The 27,547-nt window shown below is 43.6% G+C and overlaps 1 long non-coding RNA gene across 1 annotated transcript in view; it reads left to right on the forward strand.

The window, feature by feature from the left end:
• The first annotated feature begins 790 nt into the window (after window positions 1–790).
• The window catches only part of LOC147711228 (uncharacterized), a 141,315-nt gene continuing 114,558 nt past the window's right edge, over window positions 791–27,547 (forward strand). Inside the window, exon 1 of the long non-coding RNA XR_015295669.1 lies at window positions 791–873. This is a non-coding gene — a long non-coding RNA (uncharacterized LOC147711228). The remainder of the gene's footprint in view (window positions 874–27,547) is intronic.

Consider the following 27,547-nt stretch of genomic DNA (forward strand, 5'->3'; position numbering starts at 1 on the left):
GTAACGGGTAAAAAAATGTCCTGTAAACTTGGAAACACTTAATTACCGTGTTAGTTCTCATTTCAATGGGTAAACTCTAGGTCGTTATTAATCGGCTTCGATAAATATGGATCCTCGTTGTATCGACGTTTATTAGCAGATAAATCCTAACGATTCGGCCTTTAGAGAGGCTCCGTTTTTTAATGGCGTGATGCCATCTAGTGTCACATTGAGATATAGCTCATGGAACAGCTTAGATGATTTGATTCACTTTGAATGTTGAAAAACAATTCCATTTGAGATAAAAAGATAAAACATGCATTTGCAATGCAATAGGTCTCGCAATTGCGAGATTTTGAGCTTTTGACATTGTAAATGGCAATGCCTTTTAAAATAATTAAAGACATTGTCATTTACAATACCAAAAGGTCGAAGTTTGGCAAAAACTACACCTACTGTATTGCAGAGCGCGGTGTCTCTGAAGTGGGCACCGCACCGACCATTGAAGTAAAAAAAAAAAAAAATGAAAGAGAGCGGTGTCCCTGAAGCCGGCACCGAACTCGCCATTAAAGTAAAAAAAAATGAAATAGAGCACGGTGTCCCTGAAGATATGTGTAATGGAATGTATGTATGCGGTGTGTAGTGGAATTGTGTGTTGGACTGGATTAGTTAGTTGTCTAATTGTGTGGCATGGAATTGTGTGGTGTGGCTTGGATTTAATAAAGCTGCAAATTGTATATGGCACCTCAAAGTGCGGTACTGGCGTTTCTAAATATAGAACAGACTTTGTATTTGTATTTGTATTTATATAGCGCTAATCACCAACCTGCCTCTAAGCGCTTTGGAGGCGAGGCTTGAAACAATGAGGGCAGGTCAGGAAAATCGGCAACAATGGTAGGTTTAACCGGTGGTCACTGCTTCCTTAACCAATAGTGTTTTAAGTTGTTTCCTGAATTTGAGGAGTGAGGGTTCTTTGCGAAGGTGGTCTGGCAACTGATTCCAGAGTTTAGGGAGTATGACAGAGAAGGTTCTCCCTCCTTTCGAAGCCAGGGTGTATTGGCGAGTCGCCAGGTTGCATGCCTCTGTAGAACATAGTGAGCGCTCTGGTACGTTGATCTTAAGGCGCTCCTTTAAATATGCGGGGGGTTTGCCGTATATTGCTTTATGGGCAATGCAGAGGCCCTTGAACTTTGTTTTTTGCCTGATGGGGAGCCAGTGAAGTTTGTTAAGCAAAGGGGAGGCATGAGATCTTCTGGGTAGCCTAAAGATCAGCCTGGCTGCATCATTTTGCACCACCTGAAGTTTGTTAGTGAGTTTTTGCGGGAGGCCAAGGCATAGCACATTCCCGTAGTCCAGCCTTGAAAGTATTGTGGTTTGGATGATCATTTGTAGGGTAGCCGGGGGAGAGCAAGGGGGCCAGTTTGCGTAGTTGTCTTAGGAGTACAGTGCAGGTGCCTGCTACTGTGGTTATTTGGTTGGTCATGGAGTGCTCTTGGTCCAATTTAATGCCTAGGCTTTTTACTGTGGTGGCGGGGGAGTGCGTGGTGCCCAACTCCTGAGACCAGAAGCCATCATGCCATGGGTTGCTTTTTGTGGGTAGCACAAGGACTTCCGTTTTCTCCGGATTGATTTTCAGGGAGTTTCTAGTCATCCAGTTTATGGTAAATCTAAGGATCTTTTGGGCCGTTTCCTGAGCTTGGGCGGTGTTGTCAATCTGAAGAATGAGCTGGGTGTCATCAGCATAGTTGAAAACACGGCAGTCCATGTGGGCCAGGGCTGTTATCAGGGGTTGTAGGTAGATGTTAAATAGGAGTGGGGAGAGGGCGGATCCCTGGGGGACCCCGCAGGTAAGGGCTCCCCTATTTGATACCTGTTTCCCCAACTGGATTTTTTGAGATCTTCCAGTGAGGAAGGAGCACAACCACTGATGGACCGGGCCTTGGAGACCCAGAGCAGTTAGGCGGTTTAGCAGTTGGAGATGATTGACCGTATCGAACGCCGCTGATAGATCTAATATAATCAGGGCGCTCTGTTGTTTTTTATCGGCCAGGAGTCTTAGGTCATCAAGGACCGAGAGCATCACAAGTTCGGTGCTGTGGTGTGCTCTGAATCCTGCTTGTTGCGTTTGAAGGAGTTGGTGATCCTCCAGGAAAGAAGAAAGTGTTTTTAGGACATGTTGCTCAATTACTTTAGCCAGGAAGGGTATTTGGGAGATCGGCCTGTAGTTCTTTGGGTTGGCGGCGTCTGCTCCCGATTTTTTTAGGAGGGGGGTAACTCATGCTTCCTTTAGGTTAGTGGGCAGGTAGCCGGTCTCTAATGAGTGGTTTAGGAGTGCTAGTATCTGGTGTTCCAACCCAGGCGCCGCAAGATGGAAGATCCTTGGGGGGCAAGGGTCCACCGGGGAGCCTGATTTAGTGCTGTTCATTAGTTGAGTTAGAGAGGTACGGGTCAGAGGGGGGAAGGCCGAAAGTTGGTGGCCCGTGGGGCGGGGTTCCTGAGAGTCAGTTGGCTCGGTTTGGTTGATTGGGGTGTTATCAATCTCAGTAATGATGTCTTTGACCTTTTGCAGAAAGTAGGACTGGAAGGCTTTACAGTCTAAGGAGATGTCGGTGGCTTTGACTTCAGTTTTTTGTCTGAGTTCTCTCAGTATTTTAAAGGTCTCTTTCTGTTTATTAGTGGCCATGATAATCCTGGCCTCGTAGTATAACACCTTACTATCAGTGATAGATTTTTTTATAAAGATTTAGTTTAATTTTGAAGAGAGCCAACTGTTCTGGTTCGTAGGTTTTCTGCCATTGCCTTTCGGCCTGGCGGAGATTTTGTTTTTGGGCCCTAGGAGACTCATTAAACCAGGGCGCTCCCTTCCCTTTGTTTCTAACTTTGATTATGCTCTCTGGTGCTATTTTATATATGGCTTGGCATAGGGTGTTTGTCAGGTTTCACTTTCTAGGTCTAAGTTACCTGCAGTGAGAGTGGGGACCTGGGGTAGGCTAAGTAGCGCTTGTATCAGATTGGTGGCATTAATTCGCTTCCAGTTGCGCACCCTCATCTCATCTGGGGTGCTTGAGGTATTGCGCAGTCCATGGGGGCCCAGCATTTTAGGAGTGGGTGGTCCGACCAGGCACAGTGGATAATCTCAGTTGGGCTGGCCCAGGGTTGTGAGGTCCAGATTAGATCGAGGGTGTGCCCTTTCTGGTGGGTGGGGGCATCTACGATCTAATGGAGCCCCATAGCTTCCATTCCTATTTCAAATTGTCTCACGTGGGATTCTTTTGGGGCGGAGTCCCAGTGGTAGTTGAAATCTCCTGTGATAATGAGCCTTTTGTAGCGAAAGCAGAGATCTGTAACAATTTCCAGGAACAGTTTGTTAAATCTGGGGGTTGGCCTTGTGGGGCGACAGACTACAGCCATTAAGAAGCAGGAGGATTTAAGTGAAATTTTGATCCCTAGAAAGTAAGCTTGGTCAATACTTTTAGCCACTACTTTAGTGACCTGCAGCCATTTGTTAAAGAGGATGGCTACTCCTCCTCCCCGGGTGTTTTCTTGTCTATTGTGCCAGAGGGCATCATAGTTCTCTGGGAGTGAGGCAAAGATGTCTGGGGCAGAAGAGTCCTCGAGCCAGGTTTCAGTGAGGGCTAGGATGTCTACCTCATCATCTTGGAGGAGTGTGAACATTTCTAGATGGTGCTTCTGAAGGGATCGGGTATTTAAAACTGCTATTTTAAGGCAGTGGGGGATTTTGGGTAGGGAAGTGTCAGTAGGGGATGGCTTCGGTATGTTTTCATGAGAGGACCTTAGTAGATTTTCTGCATGCAGTTTATCTGCCACACTTTCGTTGATAGTTTGACTGCCCGGTGTAAGAGAGAGCAGAAAAGCTTTGGAGTAAGTTAGAATTTGGCCAGGGGTCTAGCCCCCGGCCCCGGGCGGCCGCTGACGGGCATAGACGGGCTTGCCTTTGGTGCGCCTTTGGCACGCCAGCGGCACGCCCGCTGCGCACGTCGGCTGCCCATCAAGGCAGGCATCCTGTTTTTATAGGGCGAGTCCCGCCACTAGAGCGCTGACCTCTCCTGTGCCCCTGCCGGAAGTTCCCTCTGGTGCTTCCCGTGTGCGTAGCGTTCCCTCCACTCAAACGGTAACAACCGCGGTGGACCGGGGAACACGCAAGGAGGTCACCAGGTGTGTTTTGGGCAGCTTATTACACAGTGAGTTCTAGAGGTGAGTGAAAGAAAACAGTGCGAGTGATTTTAAAAATAGGGTTCGTGCTTTCCCTTTGTCGCGCACAGTAGCAGCAAAGTGGAGAAGATTGGTAATCCAAGTGTAGCAAGGTAAAAGCTTCAAGCGCATATAATAGTACTGACCGCCTTTCCCTCTGAAGAAAGTTAAAAGCCTCTAGCTTGTGGCATTACAGGATGTAAAAGTATTCAATTCAGTATTCTCGGGAGGATTAAACACTGAATTGGCTCGTCTATCTATCTGTCTCTATGTCTATCGATGTATCTGTCTGTCTGTCTGTTTGTCTGTCTGTTTGTCTGTCTATCTATCTGTCTGTCTGTGTATCTATCTATCTGCCTGTCTGTGTATCTATCTGCCTGTCTGTGTATCTATCTGCCTGTCTATCTATCTATCTATCTATCTATCTATCTATCTATCTATCTATCTATCTATCTATCTATCTATCTATCTATCTATCTATCTATCTATCTATCTATCTATCTATCTATCTATCTATCTATCTATCTATCCATCCATCCATCCATCCATCCATCCATCCATCCATCCATCCATCCATCCATCCATCCATCCATCCATCCATCCATCCATCCATCCATCCATCCATCCATCCATCCATCCATCCATCCATCCATCCATCCATCTATCTATCTATCTATCTATCTATCTATCTATCTATCTATCTATCTATCTATCTATCTGCTTCACTACAATGTGCTACAACAGGGGTACTCAAATTACCGCCCGCGGGCGCCAGCGGCCCGGCAAGCCTTCCCTGGCGGCACGCGTCCCTTACAGACATCGTACCTGTGTTCTTTTTTATTTTTTTAAATGTCAGCAAACATCGCCGGTACTGCTCTGTGGGGGCCGAGCAATTCCAGCCACAGTCAGTGGAGCTGCAGGGGTGCTAAGAAGAGGTGAACAAAGCCTCATTAACATGTAAATGGTCTTTTAAAAACCTGTGAAGTACTGGTGTGCGGCTGTGTGTGTGCCCGGGAAGCTGTGTCAGCCAGGGCTGACACACACACACACACACACGAGGGGGCAGTGGTGGCCGGTACGTTTTGGGGGGAGGGGGGCGGACGCGACACACACACATGCTCACATACACATAACAATCACAACCAGGCGCACACACAAACACATTAATTCACAACACTCTTTTCCAAACATTCATATATGCACACACGCACGCACAGAACAATGTAAAAAGAAAATAAATCATACTAACCTTCAGCCAGCTCTACTCTGCCTCGGAAGTTCTAGGAGGCTTGGGACTGCTGCCTTCCCTCATTGGCTGACCTAAGGTCAGCCAATGAGGGAAGGCAGCAGTCCTATCGTCATCACAGAGTGGGATGGGGTCAGGAAGACTACTAACCCCACCCCACTCTGTGATGAAGTGTCACTGATTGACACTCGACCCTGGGCGCTTCAGGGCTTAAAATTGAAGCGCCCAGGTGCGAGGCAATTAGTGACGCTATCCCTCGCCACTGAGGGGAGGGCCTCACTAACCTTTGCTGAGCTGAGAAAGTCATGCCCAACGGAGCTGTGAAAGTTCAGCAAAGTTCAGTTCAGGCAGCCAGGAGCCAGCGCTAAATGCGCATGTGTGTCTCCTGGCTGCTTAAACTGAAAGTGAATAGTGTCTGTCAGGCAGACTTTTGTTCAGCCTGACAGACACTGTTCCTACGGGGAAAAAGAGGGCGGGCGGGCCCTTCCGTCAAATGGACCAGCCGCGCCTGCGCGGGGGTGGGAGGACAGTTGGTGCGGTGACAGAGGACAGCAGGGAGTGAGAGCACGGGTGAGGTGGGAGGGCAGCAGGGAGTGAGAGCCCGGGTGAAGTGGGTGGGCAGCAGGGAGTGAGAGCCCAGTGAGGTGACGGAGACAGATAGAGAGGGAGACACAGAGAGAGGGAGACAGAGAGGGAGGGAGACATAGGGAGGGAGACAGAGAGAGAGGGAGCAGACGCTCACAGGGAGCAGTTTATGCACCAGAGCTGTGCAGATAACCCTGTCAGACACCTGTGTCACCAGAGGAAGCCTCGACGTCCGCTCGGCGAGGCCTGTGCCTGTCCTAGGAGCCTTATGCACAGTGCGCGCCAAAACCAAGCCTGCCCCAAAAGCTGTTGAACGCTAGGTAGTAATACTAATAACAGTTATGTTATTGCTGTTATTGTTAATCATGCTGTTATTATTTCATAAAGCGCTTGAAAGCACGCATCTGTTATTTCTATGCACTTATGAAGACCTGTATATAAATACACCGATCTTCCTCTCTAGCTTCCGGGGTGAATGGGAGCCGCTAAACATGGCATGAGTGGCCCCCTGCCCTCAGCCAGAGCCCTTGAATAGCCCTCTTCTTCAGGTGCATACGCCATGTTTACTCCATGTTTGTGAAAATAGATGTGCCTTAGGTGAATGCTGTGACTGTGCCGTCTTATTGCAGTAAAAAGAACAGTTGATAGCCAGAATGCAGAACAATGTCATACATTCACCCCAGAACAGAGATCTGTGCCCGCCCATATCAGAGGTGGTAACCGTGAATTGACTCTAAGACGGAAAGAAGCAACCTGGATTATGCGTCTCCGGAGTATCGAATTCGGGCTTAACTATGATCCCGAGTTGCAATACTTCCTGGGCTAACAAACTCTTATTGTATTTTCCTTGATCTATGTTTTTCTCCCTTTGTAAATCTGTATGAGTAGCGAAACCCATCCAACGATATTAATCCATAGACACAATAATAACAGTTCTCTCTGTATCAAAGTTTGCATTACTAGCAAAATCCATCTGGCAACACCGATTCATATTGTATAACAATAGGCACACTTTGCCCCACTATAAAGTGTCCATTTTCGACACACCAGCCCCATAAAAAAGAATTTACAAAATAAGGCTGTTCAAATTCACTACAGCTCAATCTCTGTTCATAACCCCCTTACTCAGATGTTAGTGTGTACAATTCAAGAATTGTCACTTATGGCTCCTCGACATTTGAATAAACAAGATGTTGAAACACTGCCACCACTTAGCTCTTCTCGCATTTATATGCGTTGAGCTTCCCCAGTATTAACGCTGCCTGTATCACTACCCACTTTTCTCCACACGTATCTGAAATAATTTACAGTAACTCTTCTTTTCTGGGACGGTGTTTGTTCCCCTCCGGAATAAATACACACGCTCTAGTCTATTTTCTGAAAGACGGACTGCCGGCATATAGCCGGCGAGCACTTCCCGTCACGTGACCGTCATCGTTAAACGGCACCGGGAACTTCAAGAGGGAGTCCAGCACTGATAAGGTAAGCCAGCTCTCCCCCGCTCCAAGAGGATCTCACACCCTAGCGTCCGACTGTAATAGAATGCTTTTCGGGTCGCACCCGCCTTCACACAATTCTTCTCTTCCAGGTGCACCCGCCTTTCAAGGATTTTTAGCCTCAAACCGAGACACCCCGTACTCTATCATCAAACTCCTCCCGGGTTTTGACATACACCTAACCGAACAAGGTACGAGTGTACATGTATATATTACGAGTTCTTTTGTCTTCTTTTTCTCGCCATGTGGGTAACAATTAAAAAATTAATCTAAGCTTGTTCCCACCCAGATCCCTTAATCACGCAGGCAGCGTGCTACAAACCTCGATTCATTAGAATCCACTCACAGGAATTTTTGTCCGCACACGGACTTGTCAGACTAATCTGACATTTATTGTCACACTTCCCTCACCAAGGTAAGCGTGACTTACTGGTCCAAGTGTTTTCAGAATAAACTGTATTTTGGAGCCTGACAGAAACAACGATGTTTCTATATAAATATACCAATGTCTAATTAATATTATTTCCTCTTTCGTCCTCCTTTATAACCCTTTAGACTTATCCAATCTCCTCACTAATGCTAGACATTTGCTGCCCTTTTTCACACAACATGTAGGTCGTTTCTTCTAAAACTTACCAAACACATAATGTATTTTTCATCTTAGCTCTCATAATATAGCGCGCAGCAATTTTAACGATAAATCACAATGTTCCTTAAAACACGCCAGTCAGACCACCTATTTATCTAACCTGTAACTTCTACATAGTGAAGCAACTATGAGGCAATACTCCATTAGGATAGCATATGATATACGTCCGACTAGGATTTCATACAGAGGAATATGTGTTTGGCCTTAATGTAACCTAGAGTTTATGCGCATGTATACCGATGTCACATGGGATTACCGCCCTTTCAACCACAGCCACATTCTTGTCACTACACCAATACACTCTCTCTACGGCAAATGTTTAGATTGACTACACTTCACCTACCACATATCCGCAATCCAGTGTTCAGTTAGACAATTGCACCAAAAAGCAATAAAGGATATTATAGACATGTCACTATAAAGTCACTTAACCACACGCACACCTTATTACTCACAAAATTTACTTTGAAATTGAACATGTCACGATTACACTTAGTCACCATAAGCATGTCCACTTTTCCACTTTGGCTAGTCACCAACTTTCGACATTAACAATAAGTACCTCTTGCAAATGCACCTTTTTATGTCTTTCGTCCAGCCCTGAAGATTCGCAGTATGTTCCCTGCGATGAAACACGTGTTGGCATTAACAAAGGAACAATAAACCAATGATTTAATATCAAGGACAGAACATTTCTCTTTCTTTTTCGGAACTTTTGTACCTGAACCTGGACTTATTGATTCTCAAAAAGTATCTCCTAACGTGTGGATGTATACCAACTGATGCTCATTTGCTATATATATCATTTCTGTTATGTTTCATATACGTGTATAGCGCAGGGGCATTGTTGTGTTATTGTTACTTGTGTGGATCCTCCTGGTCCATCTTTGGGCGGTTCAGTGAGATTACCGCCCGCCCTTTTGCCTTTACCTACCACCTTAAAGTGCTCTCTACCGTGCGGATACACTGGTGCGCGCCCCTTTTCCCTGGTTAAATCGAAAAATCTCCTTGTTACTTACACACCCCAGAACAGAGATCTGGGCCTAAATCCATCGTTTTTTTGCTCACCATGCCATCCTAGTTTGAATATAGCGATATGCAAATCAGTCTTGACCCTGTGCCCCATGGGAACAGTCCAGCCTGAGCTGCCAAGCCAGGTCCTCCCTGGACTGGAAACAAGCATCCTAGGACCGGTTTCGGGCTTTCAGCCCTCATCAACCAGGATAGCTTGATTCCAGTGGCATGGAGAGCACAGGACTAACGTCTGAGCATACCCGTCCCACTCGGGGTGACAAATGCAAAAACCGGTCCTAGGATGCTTGATTCCAATCCCGGGAAGACATGGCTTGGCAGTTCGGGCTGGACTGTTCCCAAGAGGCACAGGGTCAGGACTGATTTGCATATGGCCATGTCTGAACTGGGGTGGCGTTGTGAGCAAAATAACGATGGTTTAAACCCAGATCTGTGACTGGGGGTGAATGTTTTTCCAATGTCCAACATTCCGTCCAGCATCTTGTGTGCTTTGCTGTTCGCCCTATGTGGGAAGGGTATGCCCAGACGAGGGTCCCATCACTACGCCACTGGAGTAAAGCTATCCTGGCTGATGACAGCTGATAGCCAGAAACCGGTCCTAGGATGCTTGATTCCGGTCCAGCGAAGACATGGCTTGGCAGTTCGGGCTGGACTGTTCCCAAGAGGCACAGGGTCAAGACTGATTTGCATATGGCCATGTCTGAACTGGGGTGGCGTGGTGAGCAAAATAACGATGGATTAAACCCAGATCTGGGACTGGGGTGAATGTTTTGCCAATGTGCAACATTCCGTCCATCATTGTGTGTTTTGCTGTCTCATTGCAGTAAGCCTGATGCAAATAAGGCGTGATCTAGTTAATACGATCAGACACATTTATGGAACGTTAAACTTGTATGAAACTCAGGATGCAATTAAAAACAAGTGCAGCCGCTAAAGTGAAAGCGACCGCGCTGCAAATAAAAAAAAAAGTGCTCACCGTTTAATTGAAGGAGACAGTGTAACACCGCAAGTAAAAGATTCAGTCCGGATGGGCGGTCCCAAAAGGAGACAGGGCGGTAACAAGGCCAGACTAAGATGCCTCATTATCAATCAGAAGCCAGCATTTACGATGGACAATGATACCAGCCAATGAAAAAGATGGGCGGTGCTTCCACACCACTTCTAAAACATAAACTAATTCAATATGTCTCGCAGAGCGAACAGCGCATATGCGCTGCTCGCTAGGCGAGACCTAAAAAACCTTGATTCAGAAATATGAAAGGGTTGTCGTTGAATCTTTAGAAACAAAGGAGTACCATGTGGTCGATTGAATTTTGAACCAAAGCGCATGGAGTAGGTAAAAGGTGGTGACGTTTGTTGAGATTCGTATAAAGAGGATCTCCTTTTCGTGGTTTGTTGACGTGAGCATTTCGAGCAATATTTAGTTGCTGTGTGGCTCGTAGTGATCCTGATATATTGGGCTCATAGCTGCCAAGTTTTCAAATTGCTATGTGTGACATATTCATAATTTCAGTGTAATTATAAGTGACTTTTCATTGACTATTAGAGCCACTTTCTCGGGAACAAAATCAAATAGTGAAGACGAGGGAAACATAAATATCAGAAATTACACCCATTTGAACAACGACAAAATCTAAGAAGATCTGCAGGCTGTGATGCACACATAGCAATCACAGACAGACATGCTGTGCTATTTCAAAAAGGAACAGATCACAAAAAAATAATTAAGTGAGCGGCCTCGGCCAAGCGCACCGCCCACTACTACGGCGAGTTAAGACAGTTCTGTTGCACCAGCTGTTAGTTGAAAAATAAATAAAAGGCTGTGCTACAAGTCCTAGCTTTGCTCAGTATAAAAATAATTAAGTGAGCAGCTTAGAGTCCGGCGTGCTGCCTGCTACTACGGCGACAGTTCAGCTTTAGTTACTTGCACCAGTCGTAATTCCAAAATATAAGACTTTTACTGAGCTGCCAGTCACTCGTAGCGTACAGTTTTCACAGTCAGGCATGGCAGGCAGTCAGCTGAGATATGCGGATGGTGATCTGCGACTCTTTCATGTCAAGTCAGTGCAGGTAAATAACAAGTTGCACTTTCCTCTGTGAGGCGAGCATCACCGCGGCAACAGGTGAGCCCCAGGACATGTTGGTTGGCCCCCTACAACTGGAGAGTGACACATGACCCTGAGCAGCAGCCTGGATGGCGGCGGCGTGGGTGAGGTCGAGTCTGAGTCAGTCAGTCTGAGGGATGATTACCCCAGCAGCCGAAAGCCAGTGTCAAGCAGCTCCCTATGCTACAGGTTGCTAGGCAGCAGGCTCTTGATGGCAAGTTTGAGTCAGACGGTGCAAACGCTGATGGGGGTTGGTTGAGCCTCAGAGGGTCCGGCCCACCTGCAGGATCCATTATACCGTCCCTGGGGTGGTTCAAGCAGTGTGTTCACTCAGCTGCACTGTCAATCGAAATCCCACACACTGCAACTACTAAACTTGAAATCACGCCCTATTAAAGTGAGTCTGATAGCTGAGGGAGACACTGTCTCCATAGCTATTGGGCACTGAAAGTGACTCCTTGCCTGACGCCACAGTTATGCCAGCCACGTCTCAGGTGTTGTTACACTGTAGCACAGTACTAGCAAGCAGATTAACCAGCCCCCTAAGCCTACCAGGAGCAGCCCACATCACACGCTGCTACCGGAGATGTCATTTGGTGCATTAATGGCACACCGGCTTGACAGCTGAGAAGTGCTATAATGCACGATTTCTGTGCGGTGATGCGGAGTACCACACTGAAAAGCGTTAGTCTAAAGTTTGATGCGTGGTACTTGGCAGGGCAGTGGCCTTCTGGAAAATGCTACTGTAGTTGGGGGCACTGGCTGGTTTATACAAGATGGTGTTGGTGTGTCGTCAGATGCACATAGTGATTTTACTGGATCAGGTCCTTGGGTGCACCAATTTTTGTTGAGTTTTTTATTGCAGTGAGGAAGGGTGAGTCTATCGACTACGGCACGATTTTGTCTTTGTTCTGGTGGTTGCAGTCCCTGGGCTATATGTTGTGAAGCACAGCAGATTTTTAGCAAAAAATGTTTCATCAAGTGTGACTGCATATTTTGCTTCTCGTTCATGGGACGACTAGGTCATGACATTGTTTGAAGTGTAGTGCAAAGGGCCTTCAGAAGAATTGCTGGGTTAATACGTGTAAGTGCTACTTGTTGCAGAGGTGGTAATAATCAGATAAACACTTCCGCTAAATCCCTTACTCTACTGTTGAAATTCTGTAGATTGATTCAGTTCCTTTCATTCAAACCCTACAACTCTAGATCATTTTCGCGAGCAAACATCTCTTTATTAAATGTACTCACCTCAAAATCAGGCTGATCATTAATAACCTTGATGGACTAGCAACAAAAGAAAAGAGGATGCATTAAAGGAACAACTTTAAACTGCACTTATTACACGAAAGGATGAGATCATAGGCGCCCGGTTATATAGACTTATGGGGCTTGTGCCCCATACATAATTTGTGCTAAATGCCCACGGGTTGGCCCAGGAATTTTCACACTGGTTTCTGGATGAACTCATGTCAGCGTCAAATATTTCGGATGCCTCCTTTCAGAAACATTTTGGGCCACATGCATGATAAGTGTTGCATCGCTGGCAGGGTTGGATTGGGATTAAAAATCGGCCCGGGCACGCCAATAAAAGGTGGCCCACATTTGCATATTGCCTTGCAAAACATTGCTTCAGCGAAATTTTATTTTTTAAAAAGGGGGGGGGGGGGGTTAAAAAAATGCACGGATTAGGTTACAGTGGTGAAACACCTGAAAATAAATGAGGCCACTTTAGCTCTGGCCCCCTGCCCCGCTCAGTATGCACACATTATTTGGCCGTCCCAGCAAGAGAAAGGGAGTGACACCTCTGCTGTTCGTTGATAAGAGGGAGGTAATGGACGCCCATTTACCTCCAGAAAGGCCACTCAGGCACCCACTGGGCCACTGGCAGCATTGAACAATACAGAAACAGCACAAATAAGCCGCCCAGACAGCTAAAAAAAGCAGCCCATAGCTGGAACTGGACACCGGCCCTTCGGGCATTGCCCGAGTGCCCTCGTTACCGATCCGACGCTGATCGCTGGTTTAAAAACAGCGATGCAACACTTTTCAGTGCGCCCTCCTTGCGACACCATGGATGCTCCGTATTTACAGTATGGCACTCCATGTTGTAAGGTTTCACCAGATACATCAGGAATCCTTACATATCTGCTGGCGCAGTAATGACGCTTTGCTCGAGTGTGTCGAAAACAGACGTAACTCCAGCAATGTGTCATTACACATGGGCGAGTCTCATGTAAAATGGCCCGCATCAGTCCTTCCACCTGCTGTGAAGGATTTTACGCAGTGAACTCGTAGCAGTGGTAGAGTGAAATCTTATAGATTTCAGTGAGCCACTTCATGAGCCTTTTTTACAGAGCAACATCCACCCTGCATACATTGTACCTGATGCAGGTATAATGTAGCGCAGGATTTTACAAAGTGATGCATCTGCCTAGATGCATCCCTTTGTAAATATGGCACAGCGTGGCACATTGTTTACTCTGCCACAGCGTCATTAAAATGTGACGCAACAGCATCGTAAGGCCTTCGTAAATAAGGCTCTTGGTGTGAAAGAACGAAGGGATTGTGGTGGGCGTGTCAGAAACATATAAGGATGCAATTTATATCCATCTCACATTGCCCATACCTTTGGCATCCTGACATTGTAATATTCGAGGGAGAACATTTACTTCACTTTTTGAAAAACGGACCAATTTAAATATATCAAGCAAGTGTACCCCTTGTTTTAATATATTCATTTGAGCCATTCAAAGATCAACTCCTAAATATGTGGAAAATATGCAAGTGATTCACATTAGGAAAATAAATGTTCTTTTCACATTTCCATCTAGGATAAAATATAAATTATTTTTTATAGTGCTCATATAGTCAGGAGCCTCTTCAAGATACTAATCAAAACATTACGTGAGCATAAACCACTTAAACTCCAGCATGTGCTTTATAAATGAAAATATGCACTTTAAATGGAATATTTAAATGTATATATATAATATATATTGCTAATGTTTTACCTCACCTATTACTGTAATAGTGAGCGCAATAAGGCTGTGCAAGTCACTTAATATCAAGTGACATTGATACACATTGCCTGTGTTAATATTTATTTCTCCAATTTTGAATAGGACTTGGACCCAACTTTCTGGGTTCAAGAGATGGCAAGTTTGGGCGTTCAGCACTGATTGGTTGCTGCTACCCAAACTTGATATATAAATTGGTCATTTATTGCATCTTGCATCACCATGGAACTGCTATTATAAACAGGCCCCATCCAATAATATAGTGAACGTGGCTTCCAAGGACGGGTTAGTGTTTTGTGTGTCCAGTCAAGAGCTAAAATTTATATTGTGTTCAGTATTATTTTGTTTGCACATACTACTACAGACTCTTCTTTTCAGGAAATCTCCCCTCCTCTCTTTTTTCAGAATTATGAACAGGGTCCCTATGTAGCCTATATGCAGCCATGGATGGACACAAATTGTTTGATGGTGCAGTTAATTATGCGGCAAAGAAAGACAAATTATTTGGAATGTGATTAAAGGCCAATCATGCAACACATTCTAAGACCAGGGCCATCACAAGGAGAGGGCAGTTGGTTATCTTTGTCCCATGGCCGTGCAATTTATTTCCCTTTTTACGTCCATCTCGGAAAGTAAAATAGATTATTTAAAACATATACAATGTTGCCCTTGCTGAAAAAAAATCAGCATATTCACTATTCCACCAATGAAAGGTGACTCTGATGCAACAGTACCCCAATCAGTAGCTAAAAGGGGAACGACAACTTTACAAAATGACAGTGTATGAAATCGGGTTATCAGTTGAAAGGGGTGAAAGCCCCACTCAAATAATAAATACAAATCTTTTCAGGGTGAACCAGAAAACTCATTAAATAAACCTGTACTTAACCCTCTGTTAGCTTGGCACAAAGCAGCCAAGCTTAACTTAGATGCAAAAGTATTTATGCAGCACAGAAACAGAAACAAAGTGAAAACATGGCACAAGACAAAGTCAATTTAGAGAAATCGAGTAAATATTAATGAATAAAATGATACCAGAACCACAAATATTCAATTAGTACAACTAGATATATTCAATTTCAATTCCACTTTGCAACACTACGCTCTATGCATTACACTCTGTGCTACTCCACTGTACGCCACTTCAATACACACCACTTCACTGTGCACTACTCCACTGACACCACTCCACGCTACTCTATTCCACTGTACGCAACTCAACTCTACGACACTCCACCCTACGCCACTCCAGAGGATGGTATTACACTGTACGCCACACCAGTCTACCCCACTACACTCTACCTTGCCCCACTCTACCACACACCATTTAACGGCATTTCACCCTACAACACTCCACTTTACGCCAATATACTGTATGACACTCCACTCTTCTCAACTCCAGTCTATTCTGTTCCACCCTACACCACTACACTGTACCTCACTCTATTGTATGCCACTCTAATGTACAATACTCCACTGTATACTATTCCACTCTACTCTCTGCCTCTCTACTCTATGCTACTCCACTCTACCCCACCCTAATGTACGGTATTCCACTGTTTGTCAGTCAAATAAACACCACTCCATCCTATGCTATTCCAATGTGTGCCACTACTCTGTACTTCACTTCACTCTACACCACTCCACTCTACAACTCTCCACTGTATGACACTTCACTCTATGCAACTCCACTGCACTCCACTCTACTCTATGCTATTCCACTTTACGCCACTCCACTCTAACACACTCCACTCTGTGCCACAGCACTGTACACCACTCCACTGCATGCTATTCCAGTGTATGCTGCTCAACTGTGCAACACTCCAGTCTATGCCACTTCACTGTATGATAATATACTGTACACTTTTCCAATGTACGCAACCCCACTATTCCAATGTACGCAACCCCTCTGTATAACATTCACCTCTACGCAATTCTGCTTTATGTCCCTCCATTCTACATTACTCAACTGTACGGCACTCTAATACCTGCTATTCCACTGTATGCGACTCCATTGAATGCCGGAACACTCTACTATACCCCACTCCACTCTATGCCTCTCCACCATATGGTACTCCACCCTATTCCACTCCACTTTTTAACACTCCAATCTACGCCACCGCACTGTACACCAGTCCACTATACGCCACTCCACTCTATAACAATCCACTTTACACTATTACACTGTACATCACTCCATTCTATGCCACTCCACTGTACACCATTCCACTGAATGCCAATCCACTCTACTTTACTGCACTCTACCCTATTCGACTGTACAGCACTAATTTCTATGCCACTATACTGTATGCTATTCTACTCTGTGCCACTCCACTCTACATCACTACACTGTACGCTAGTAACGCTCAATGTTATTCCACTCTACACCACTCACTGTACACTACTCCAGTGTATGCCACTCCATTCTAAGACACTCCACTCTACGCCACTATACTCTACTCTATTCCACTCTACACCACTCCACTCTGCAACTTACCATTCTGCACCAATCCACAGTACGTTATTACACTGTACTCCACTACAGTGTACCCCACTACACTCTATCCTGCTCCAATCTACAACACTCCACTCTACCGTATTGCTCTCTACAACAATCTACTAGATGTCACTACATTTTATGCCACTCCACCGCTATTCCACTGTCCACTACTACACTGTACCTCACTCCACTCTATGCCTCTCTACTGTATGCTACCTCACTATCCTCCACCCCACTCTATGCTATTCAATTCTACACCATCCACAGTACACCACTCCAGTGTTCACTATTCCAATGTATGCCACTCCAATACAAGCCACTTCATTCAATGCCACTTCACTCTATGGTATTCCACTGTACTCCACTGCGCCTCAGTCCACTCTATGCCGGTCCACTCTAGAACATGCCACTTTACGCCACTCCACTCTATGCCACTCCACTGTACGCCCCTCTACTCTATGCTATTCCTCTGTAAGTCACTCCACTCTTACACACTTGATTGTATGCAAATGCACTGTACACCACTACACTGTGCGCTATTACACTGTATGCTGCTCAACTAACACTCCATTCTATGTCACTGTACACTATGCTGCTACACAATGTACGCCAATCCCCTCTACACTATTCCACTGTACACAATTTCACATTTCTGCACTCCTCGCTATGCTATTCCACTCTATGCCACTCCACTGTATTCCACTAAATGTTATGCCTCTGTACTCTACTCAACTATTTGCCACTCCAGTCTATGCCAGTTCACTCTATGCCACTTCAATCTACACCACTGCACTCAACGCTAGTCCAGTCAATGTTATACCACTCTATGCTATTTCACTGTATGCAACACCACTCCCATCACGTCACTCTACGCTATTCTACTCTGCAGCACTTAACTGTATGCCACTCTAGTATACGCTATTCCACCCTAGTCCACTACATTCTATGACACTCCACTGCATAACACTCCACTTTATGCTATTACACTCTCACCACCCCACTCTACTCTATTGTACTTTATGCCACTACACTGTACCTCACTCTACTGTATGCCACTCCACTCTATGCCACTGCACTATACTCTACTCCACTGTACACTTTCACACTTGACCACAATACACTCTATGCCACTTCACTTTTCATCACTCCACTGTATGCTATTTTACTCTACACCCCACCCCTCCACTCCACAACACTCCACTCTATGCTATTACACTCTACGTCACTCCACTATACACAGCTCCAATCTATCCCACTCCACCATACCTCACTCTACTCAATGAACTCCAATATATGCCATTCCACTGTGTGTAACTACACCCCATGCCACTCAACTCTACCCTATTTGACTATATGCCGCTCCACTCTACCCCACTCTACTGTGCGCTACTACACTGTACACTATTCCACTGTATGCTACGCCTCTATATCCCACTCCACTCTATGTCACTCCACTCTACGCCACTTCACTCTATGCCACTCTACTGTACACTATTTCAATCTATGCCACTCCATTTTATAGCACTCCAGTGTACACCACTTTCCTGTTCGCCACTCCACTCTACACTGATCAACAGTATGCTATTTCGGTGCATGCTACTACAGTGTATACTATTCCACTGTATGCTATTCCATGCCACTCCCCTCCCCTCTACTCTACTCCACTATATGTTAATCCACTGTATGCCACTCCACCCTATCCCACTCTATTCAATACCACTCCACTCTATGCCAGTCCTCTAATCTGTGTGCCACTCCGCTTTAGGCTATTCCAGTTTATGCCTGTCCACTCTACTCCACCCCACTCCACTCTACGTCGCTCCACTCTACTTCACTTCACTGCACACTATTTCGATGCACCCCACTACACTCTATTCCACTCCACTGTATGCTACTCTATTCTATGCCATTCCATTCTTTCTAACTCCAGTCCACGCCACTCCACTATGCTCCTCTCAACAACACTATACTCCACTCAACAACAGTCTACGCCCCTCCAGTCTACTACACTATATTCCATTGTATAGCACTACACTGTACAAAAATGTACTCCTCTCAGTGCCAATGTTCAACACTCTACTTTACTCTATAGCACTTTACAACACTCTATTCACTCTACAACACACTACACATCTCCTCCTACACCACACCCCCAGTTAATATGCTGTATTCTCTCAGACACAACACCAATATATTCCACTGTACTTCACTACTGCTCTCTATGGCACCCCTACTGCCCTCTACGGCACTCCACTGTACTCTATTCCACTCAAATGACTTCACTCTGCCGTACTGTATAATACTCTACACTACTCCACACCACTCACACTGTACAACATTGCAATCCACTCTATGACACTCTACTCTACTCTATGACACCTACCAACACTCTACAATACAGCAGTTCAATTAACTGTACCACACACCACTCCACAACATGTTACTCCATTTTATACTATGCCACTCAAATCTACTTGATTCCACACCACTGTACTCTGGAACACTCTACTACACTCTGTGCTACACCACTCCACTGGACTGCACTGGACTACACTAAACTCTACTCTACTGCACAACACTTTACCTCCCTCTATGGCACTCTACAACACTCCACTCTACACTGCCCCACTGTACAACACTATACTGCTTTTTATGCCCCAATACTACACTGTACACCACACCACTCCATGACACTTTGGAACACTTTACAACACACCAATCCACTGTACTGTACAAGACGCAACTCCAAATTATAACAATTTACTCAACTCTGCACTACGCCTGTCCACTCTAGTGTGCTCCACGCCACTGTACTATACAACATGCTACAATACTATATAACAATTTACTCCACTGTATACTACTCTACTCTATTCTACTATACCCTACTCTACTGTACTGTACTGTACTGTACTGTACTGTACTCTACTCTACACCACTCCACTCTACACCTCTCCTTTCTACCTCACTCCACTGTATAACACTACTCCACTGTACGCCATTTCACTATACCACATTCCACCCTACAACACTATACTCCACAACAGCACACTTTACACCGCTCTCCTCCACTCTGGAGCACTGGAGTACCACAAACAAACCAAACTTACAATACACAAACAATAGAAATTCTTAAAGTTATAGTTATATCTTAAATGTATAATTCACACACCACCTTTACATTAATATAACTTTATTTATTCTCTCACTACAAACAGAAACTAAAGTACATACAAATTTAGATTTAGAAACTTATACTTATACCTTTAATTTATAACTACAGAACACCTTCAAATTATTATAACTTGCGCACCTCCATTCCATGCAAAATATATTCAACTCGGTTTGTGTATTTTAATTTTGATTTGTATGGAAAGAATATATAAAGTTTTCCTAAGTATACTTCACTATAACAAAGGCTTAACCTTTGGGTTTTTTAAATGAATATATATATATATATATATATATATATATATATATATATATATATATATATATATATATATATATATATATATATATATATATATATATATATTACCTACTGGCGGTCGCCAGTAGGTAGTTATAGTTAGGATTTTTTTCAATGTTAAATCTCAAAATTCTATTTGGAATAACTTTGGCACCGGTTGACGAATCTGCCTGAAAATTTCCTGAAAATGGCCTCGTCGAGCTCCGGTCCTTCCCTGAAAGTTTCGGGGGCATACGTCAAGCGGGGGCCGAGATAAAAGGGGGGTCCCAAAACGCATTTTCCCCATGTTAATTTCCATAGGGCGGTCAATTTCACTTTTAGCCCGAACGGCTGAATGGATTTACACCAAACTTGGCAAAATTGTAGGGACTGGTAGCCCGATGTGCCTTTGCTATGTCTCAAGATATGTGCTCCAGTGGATTTTGAGTAATTTAGGTTCAAAAAAATATATATATCTATAGGCGCTCTCCGGTGCGCGCACTTGAGTGCGCTCCTGGCGCGACACGCGACTTGCGCGCAGAAAGCTGATTGGCTCTTGGGTGTCTGTAAACATTCTAAACAGTCTGGAGCGGCCGCCATCTTGTGTCTCGGTAAAATCGAGACACAAGGGGTTTGAATAAAAAAGGGGCAAATGACCATAAGGGGGAAGAGTAGACCCCCTCTGACCCCCTAGGTTTGATGTGGGGGCTAAAATAGGGTCCTGCGGGGCATTAATTTTTTTTTGTTCGTTTTGCGCGGGGGAAGCGCATGGTACGCGCACCGGCGAAGCACAGGGAAAATCCAGGACCATATTTATGAAGGCCTTGCGCTGTTAGTTTTGCGCCTCCAGTGCGTCAATTTTTGTGACGCACCAGCGGTGTAAAAAAATGCGCATTGTTATGCAATATTTAAAAAGTGACGCATCTATCTAGATGCGTCACTTTTTAAATATAGTGCAACGAGGCACATTTTATTACACTGCTGGTGTTATGCGTCACTTTTCTGTGCGCACTCCTTATGACATTCCAGATGTGTCATATTTAATGTATGACGAATCATGTTGCAAGGAGTTACAGATACGTCAGTATTTCTGACATATCTGTAAACATAAAAGTGATGCGAGGCAGGTGCAAGATTTTGACGCAACAGCATCCTAAAAGTGACGCAGAGAAATCTTATAGATTTCAGTACGTCGTTATTACCAAGCTTTTTGCGGGGGAATGCCCCCTTTGCATACATTATACCTGACGCAGATATAATGTGGCGCAGAGTTTTAAAAAGTGACCCATGTACCTAGATGCGTCACTTTTTAAAAATAGCGTCAGGTATAATGCATGCAGAGGGGGTGTTCTCCCGCAAAAAGCTTTGTAATAGCGACGCAGTGAAATCTTTGAGATTTCACTGCGTCAGTTTTAGGATGCTGTTGCGTCAAAATCTTGTGCCTGCTTTACAGCAGGTGTTAGACTGAGGCAAGACCTTTCACATGCTGCTTTCCCCATTTGAAAGGACGCATTACTGGAGTTGCGTCACTTTTGTGACGCACTCCAGCAATGCGTTACTTGGAATGTCATAAGGAGTGCGCACAGAAAAGTGACGCATCGCACCAGTGGTGTAAAAAAATGTGCCTCGTTGCGTTATATTTAAAAAGTGACGTATCTAGGTAGATGGGTCACTTTTTAAAATCAAGCGCCACATTATATCTGCGTGAGGTATAATGCATGCAGAGGGGGTGTTCCCCCACAAAAAGCTTTGTAATAGCGACGCAGTGAAATGTTTGAGATTTCACTGCGTCACTTTTAGGATGCTGTTGCATCCTTTAAATATAGTGAAACGAGGCACATTTTATTACACTGCTGGTGTGATGCGTCACTTTTCTGTCCACAGTCCTTATGACATTCCAGATGTGTCATATTTAATGTATGATGAATCATGTTGCAAGGAGTTACAGATACGTCAGTATTTCTCACATATCTGTAAACATGAAAGTGACGCGAGGCAGGCGCAAGATTTTGACGCAACAGCATCCTAAAAGTGACGCAGAGAAATCTCATAGATTTCAAAACGTCGTTATTACCAAGCTTTTTGCGAGGGATTGCCCCATCTGCATACATTATACCTGATGCAGATACAATGTGGCGCAGAGTTTTAAAAAGTGACCCATGTACCTAGATGCGTCACTTTTTAAAAAATAGTGTCAGGTATAATGCATGCAGAGGGGGTGTTCCTTGCAAAAAGCTTGGTAATAATGACGCAGTGCGTCACTTTTAGGAGGCTGTTGCGCCAAAATCTTGCGCCTGCTTCACAGCAAACCTTTCACATGGTGCTTTTTCCATGTGAAAGGACACATTACTGGAGTTGCGTCACTTTTGTGACGCACTCCTGCAATGCGTTACTTTTGTGTTTACAGATACGTCAGAAATACTGACATATCTGTAACTCCTTGCGAATTGATTAGTCATATATTAAATATGACATATCTGGAATGTCATAAGGAGTGCGTCCAGAAAAGTGACGCATCGCTGTTTTCACGTAGCGATGCGTCACTTTTCAGAAATGAGGCCTCCAGTTTATTCACTGTGTCATAACTTTCTTTTCTAACACTCACCTTCTTTCATTCCTCCTACTTCACTTTCTTTCACCTCTCATACCTTTCTGTTCTTTCTTACTCATTCTCCTTTCAATTATCAATGCACTATATTTCACTTACTCTTCATTTTTTAAGAATATAGCTCTTTGATGAGAATTGGAGGTAGTTCTGAAAAGAACTTTTGGTTTTCTTCTTTTAACTGAACAGGAACAAAAACAGGGAATGGAAACTGCTCAACAGGAGCAAAAAGAAAAGAAAAAAATTAGGGGTGGGAAGGGCAGCGATGGTTCTCCAATGCTCGAACCATGAGCAGGACACTTTGCTCCCCATAGGTGAGGAGTTGATTGCAGTATCTGCATTTGACGACCCCATGGTTAAATGCAGGTTGTATGTTTGCTACCTGCTCCTGTGATTGTTCTCTCCCAGAAGAAGTTGCTCCTCCTGTTGATGTAGAGGCCCCATCTCTGGGAACCTCTTGTGCCAGAGCCCTGACACTTTCCCGGGCAAAATTCTGGGGGTGCCTCCTCTCCACATGGCGAATCATGGTGAAGTTGCCAAAAGAGTATTTTTTTGGGGGGTTACCCCGTGACAGGACCTGTTTGCAGATCCTGCACTCTACTTTTGGTGCATTCACCTTCTTCTGGTCTGCTGGAAACTTAAAAAATTTCCAGATGAAATGTTCTTTGACCTTCGGCTGAGGAGGCTCTTCATCAATGAAATCATTGGAGTCATCTTCACTGCTGGATGGTCTGGCAGCCATGATTAATCAAGGAATATGGAACAGCAAAAAAGGCAGGTCTTTCAGTCACAAAAGTGAAAGAAGAAGTGAAGGAAATGGGTGGGGATTTCATTCATTGTAAAAAAAAACTGTTAGCAACCAATGAAAAGTGTTATTTTAGGGTCACATGACCCGACGCGTTTACGCTGCGCGCTCCGGAGCACTTCCGGTGCGTTTACGCAGCGCGATCGTAGGCGCTTCCGGGGCGCAAACGTGGCGCGATCGTAGGCGCTTTTGCGTGCGTTTATGCGCCGCGAACGTAGGCGCTTCCGAGGGCACTTACGTTGCGCGCCGAAGTGACGTCATCAATCTTTTATAGAAATGCATAATCATTTTCCTTATTAAAAAAAACTAATTTTATTTGTATGGTACGAAATGTTTTGCATTATTATTAACTTTTCATTCATATTTTTTTTCACGAACGACAGTTGCGCTCTGGGTGCGCTTTCAGATGAGCTCTCGGAAAAGCTTACCGGAGAGCTTAGCTGAAAGCTTCCCGGAGCGCGCACCCAGAGCGCAAAAGAAAAAAATTATATAAAAAAAATGAATACTTAAAAAAAACCAGCAAATCGTAAAAAAAAAAAAAGGTTAGAAACTCGATATACAAAGGAATTAGCATTTTAAAAACCAATGAAATTCACAGAAAAAACCATAGGTTTCACACCAGTTATAGTTAGGAATTAGCATTTAAAAAACCTATTAAATTCACTGAAAAAACCATAGGTTTCACACCAGTTATAGTTAGCTGGAAATTTTACTGATATAAAACCATTGAAATTCCCACGTTATAGTTAGATGGACTCACTATAACTTGCGCGTGCAATGCACTGCTGATGATGTCTTATTAAGCCAGTTAACCAATCAATTTTTAAAAACCATCCATTTAGACACTTATTTAAACATTTATTCTTCCATCAACTTTTACATATACATATATAAAATATATTTATTTTTCAGAAAGACACACATTCACTGGATGGTGTCATCAGTGATGTCATGATGTCATGAGTGATGTCACTGACCATGTCATGAGTGATGTAATATGTGATGTCATCAGCAGTGCATTGCACGCGCAAGTTATAGTGAGTCCATCTAACTATAACGTGGGAATTTCAATGGTTTTATATCAGTAAAATTTCCAGCTAACTATAACTGGTGTGAAACCTATGGTTTTTTCAGTGAATATATATATATATATATATATATATATATATATATATATATATATATATATATATATATATATATATATATATATATATATATATATATATATATATATATATATATATGAACCGAGTAATCTTCAATAACCACATTCCTGTCGTGGAAAAACGAAGACACGGACCCAAAGGCTGCAGTCAAGGAGATCTTTAATCAAACCTCACTGGTTACGCGTTTCGAGCACCGAGTGCCCTTGGTCACACACCGCGCACCAGGTCAGCTACAAATTTATACATTTTTTTAATTAGTGATGCTCCACCCATTTTCGTGGGTCACAAGGTGTAGACATAGAGAAAATACGTAGTTACATATACAATACGTGCTCACCTCTATATACACAAGTAATAAAAAACCAGTGTGTTGGCTCTTTTTTAGAAAAAGAAAATTATAACTGCATGAATGCAATATTATTAACTCATAAAGCCATAACCATGTACAAAGAATATGTATATACATGCAACCATAACATATATACATCCCTCCATTTAATGCTGAAACTGGTCCGATAAATTCCAATCCATCTATAAAAGTATTGAAACTATATACTATATCCACATATTGTGTGAAAAAATATATATATAAAAATCTATAAATTCCTATACATATCAAAATATTTACATATTACAAAAATATATATACTCTATTCCTATTTATAAATATACACTTATTACATCTCCAATGTGAAAATTTCATAGTATTAAGATGGACAAAAGGACACATATAAGTACAAAGTTGTAAACTATGATTGGGAAGAAAATGTATAACATCTATATATACATGTATCTGTATCATGGCTACACTGGGAATGAATTGACCCACTAGTGATAAAACCTTATTGAAAAAAATAGTGAAAGTGCAAAATCGTGAATTAAAAACAAATTCTTTGTTGACATGAAAAATCATTAGTCATCAGAATATTTTCAGAAATTGATGGAGAGATAATATTTACATGAAGTCAAACTCCTCAAGATCAGATTGATATATGAATCCTTGCTGGACTCCCATTTGATGCCAAGTCGGCGTCATCTGGTATCAGTTTGTTATTTTCAGAACGACCTTGAGGAGAAAAATGTGGAGAAAACCTCATAAGAATATTATAGTGGTAAAACTATAACAAATGGTGCAAATCTTCTGTGGTGTTCAGCCCATTTGGGTACTTACTGTCTAGTTCTATGATGTATTCGGTTTCTTTTTTGCGTAGCAGTCTTTCTCTGTCGCCACCTCGCATGAGGGGCGCGACCACATCAATAACATAATAAGACAAGTGTGATAAGTCATTGTTATGTGTGGACTTGAAATGACGTGCTACTGGGTACGTATTGTCATTGTTAACAATGGCACGTAAGTGTTGCAAAATCCTGGCGTGCACCTGTAACTTTGTACTGCCCACATATCGTAGGCCACAGGTACACGTCAGGACGTATATTGCAAACTCACTGTGACAGTTAAAGTACCCCCGAATGGCTTTCTTCCTTGAGCTGAACGGTGTAACATAATGTGATGTATTAACACCAAATTTACAAGCCCTACAGGAGGAACATTTAAAGAAACCTTTATGTTTGAGCCAGGCATTACCATTACCTAACTCAGGGCTATTTTTGACCAGACAGTTATGCATGCTTGGTGCTTTTCTGTATGTTATTATGGGGGCATTGGGGATGATATCACCCAAGACACTGTCTGTCCGAAGAACTGACCAGTGCTTTTTCACAATGGATCTTATCTGTTTTTCTTGACTGCTGAATGCCAATATAAGACGAGGGGCAGGATTGTCTGATTCCTGTTCTACATTTTCACTAATCAGAAGGGATTCCCGAGATTTAGCTCGGCATCTCCTGAGTGCATTGTTGAGAACCTTGTCATTATACCCCCTGGCTTTCAGTCTATTCATTGTGATCTGTGCCTCTTTTTCAAAGGTTTCTGGAGTGCTGCTAATTCTTTTCACTCTGAGCAACTCTCCATAAGGAATATTGGTGATGACGTGTTGGGGATGCTTACTGCTGGCGTGTAATATACTGTTGCCAGCCGTTGGTTTGCGATACAATGAAGTGGTAATTGTATTGTTGGTAATGGCAACATGTACATCTAGAAAGTCAGCTTTTTCTCTGCTGATGTTGGCCGTGAAGAACAGATTGTCATTATTCTGGTTCAAAGCATCAACAAAAACTCTAGCGCTCTCCTCATCCCCCTCCCAAATGCAAAACACATCATCAATAAACCGTTTCCAATATTGAACCTTTTCAAAACCGGGAGTATTGGTGAGACCGCGCTCCTCCCACCAGCCTACATGCAGGCATGCATAACTGGGGGAGAAGCACGATCCCATCGCCACACCCCGTACTTGTCTCCATACATCTTTGGCAAACATGAAGTAATTGTTATTCAAACACCACTGCACTAATTCACACAGCATCTTATTGTGTGCATAATATTCACAAGATCGAAGACCCAGATAATGAGTGATGGCATTCAGTCCTTGAGTGTGGTTTATAGAAGTGTATAAAGACTCGATATCCAAAGTTATCACACACCATTCTTGGCGCCACTGGATGGAATTGAGTTTGGTCAGAAAGTCCCCCGTGTCTTTTAGATAACTGGGCAAACCTTTAACAATGTCCTGCAGAAAATAGTCTATATAGTGTGAGATATTCTCCCCCACACTGTTTATAGCCGCTATGATGGGGCG

The sequence above is a fragment of the Lissotriton vulgaris genome, chromosome 5, assembly GCF_964263255.1.
Source record: "Lissotriton vulgaris chromosome 5, aLisVul1.2, whole genome shotgun sequence".
Taxonomy (NCBI): domain Eukaryota; kingdom Metazoa; phylum Chordata; class Amphibia; order Caudata; family Salamandridae; genus Lissotriton; species Lissotriton vulgaris.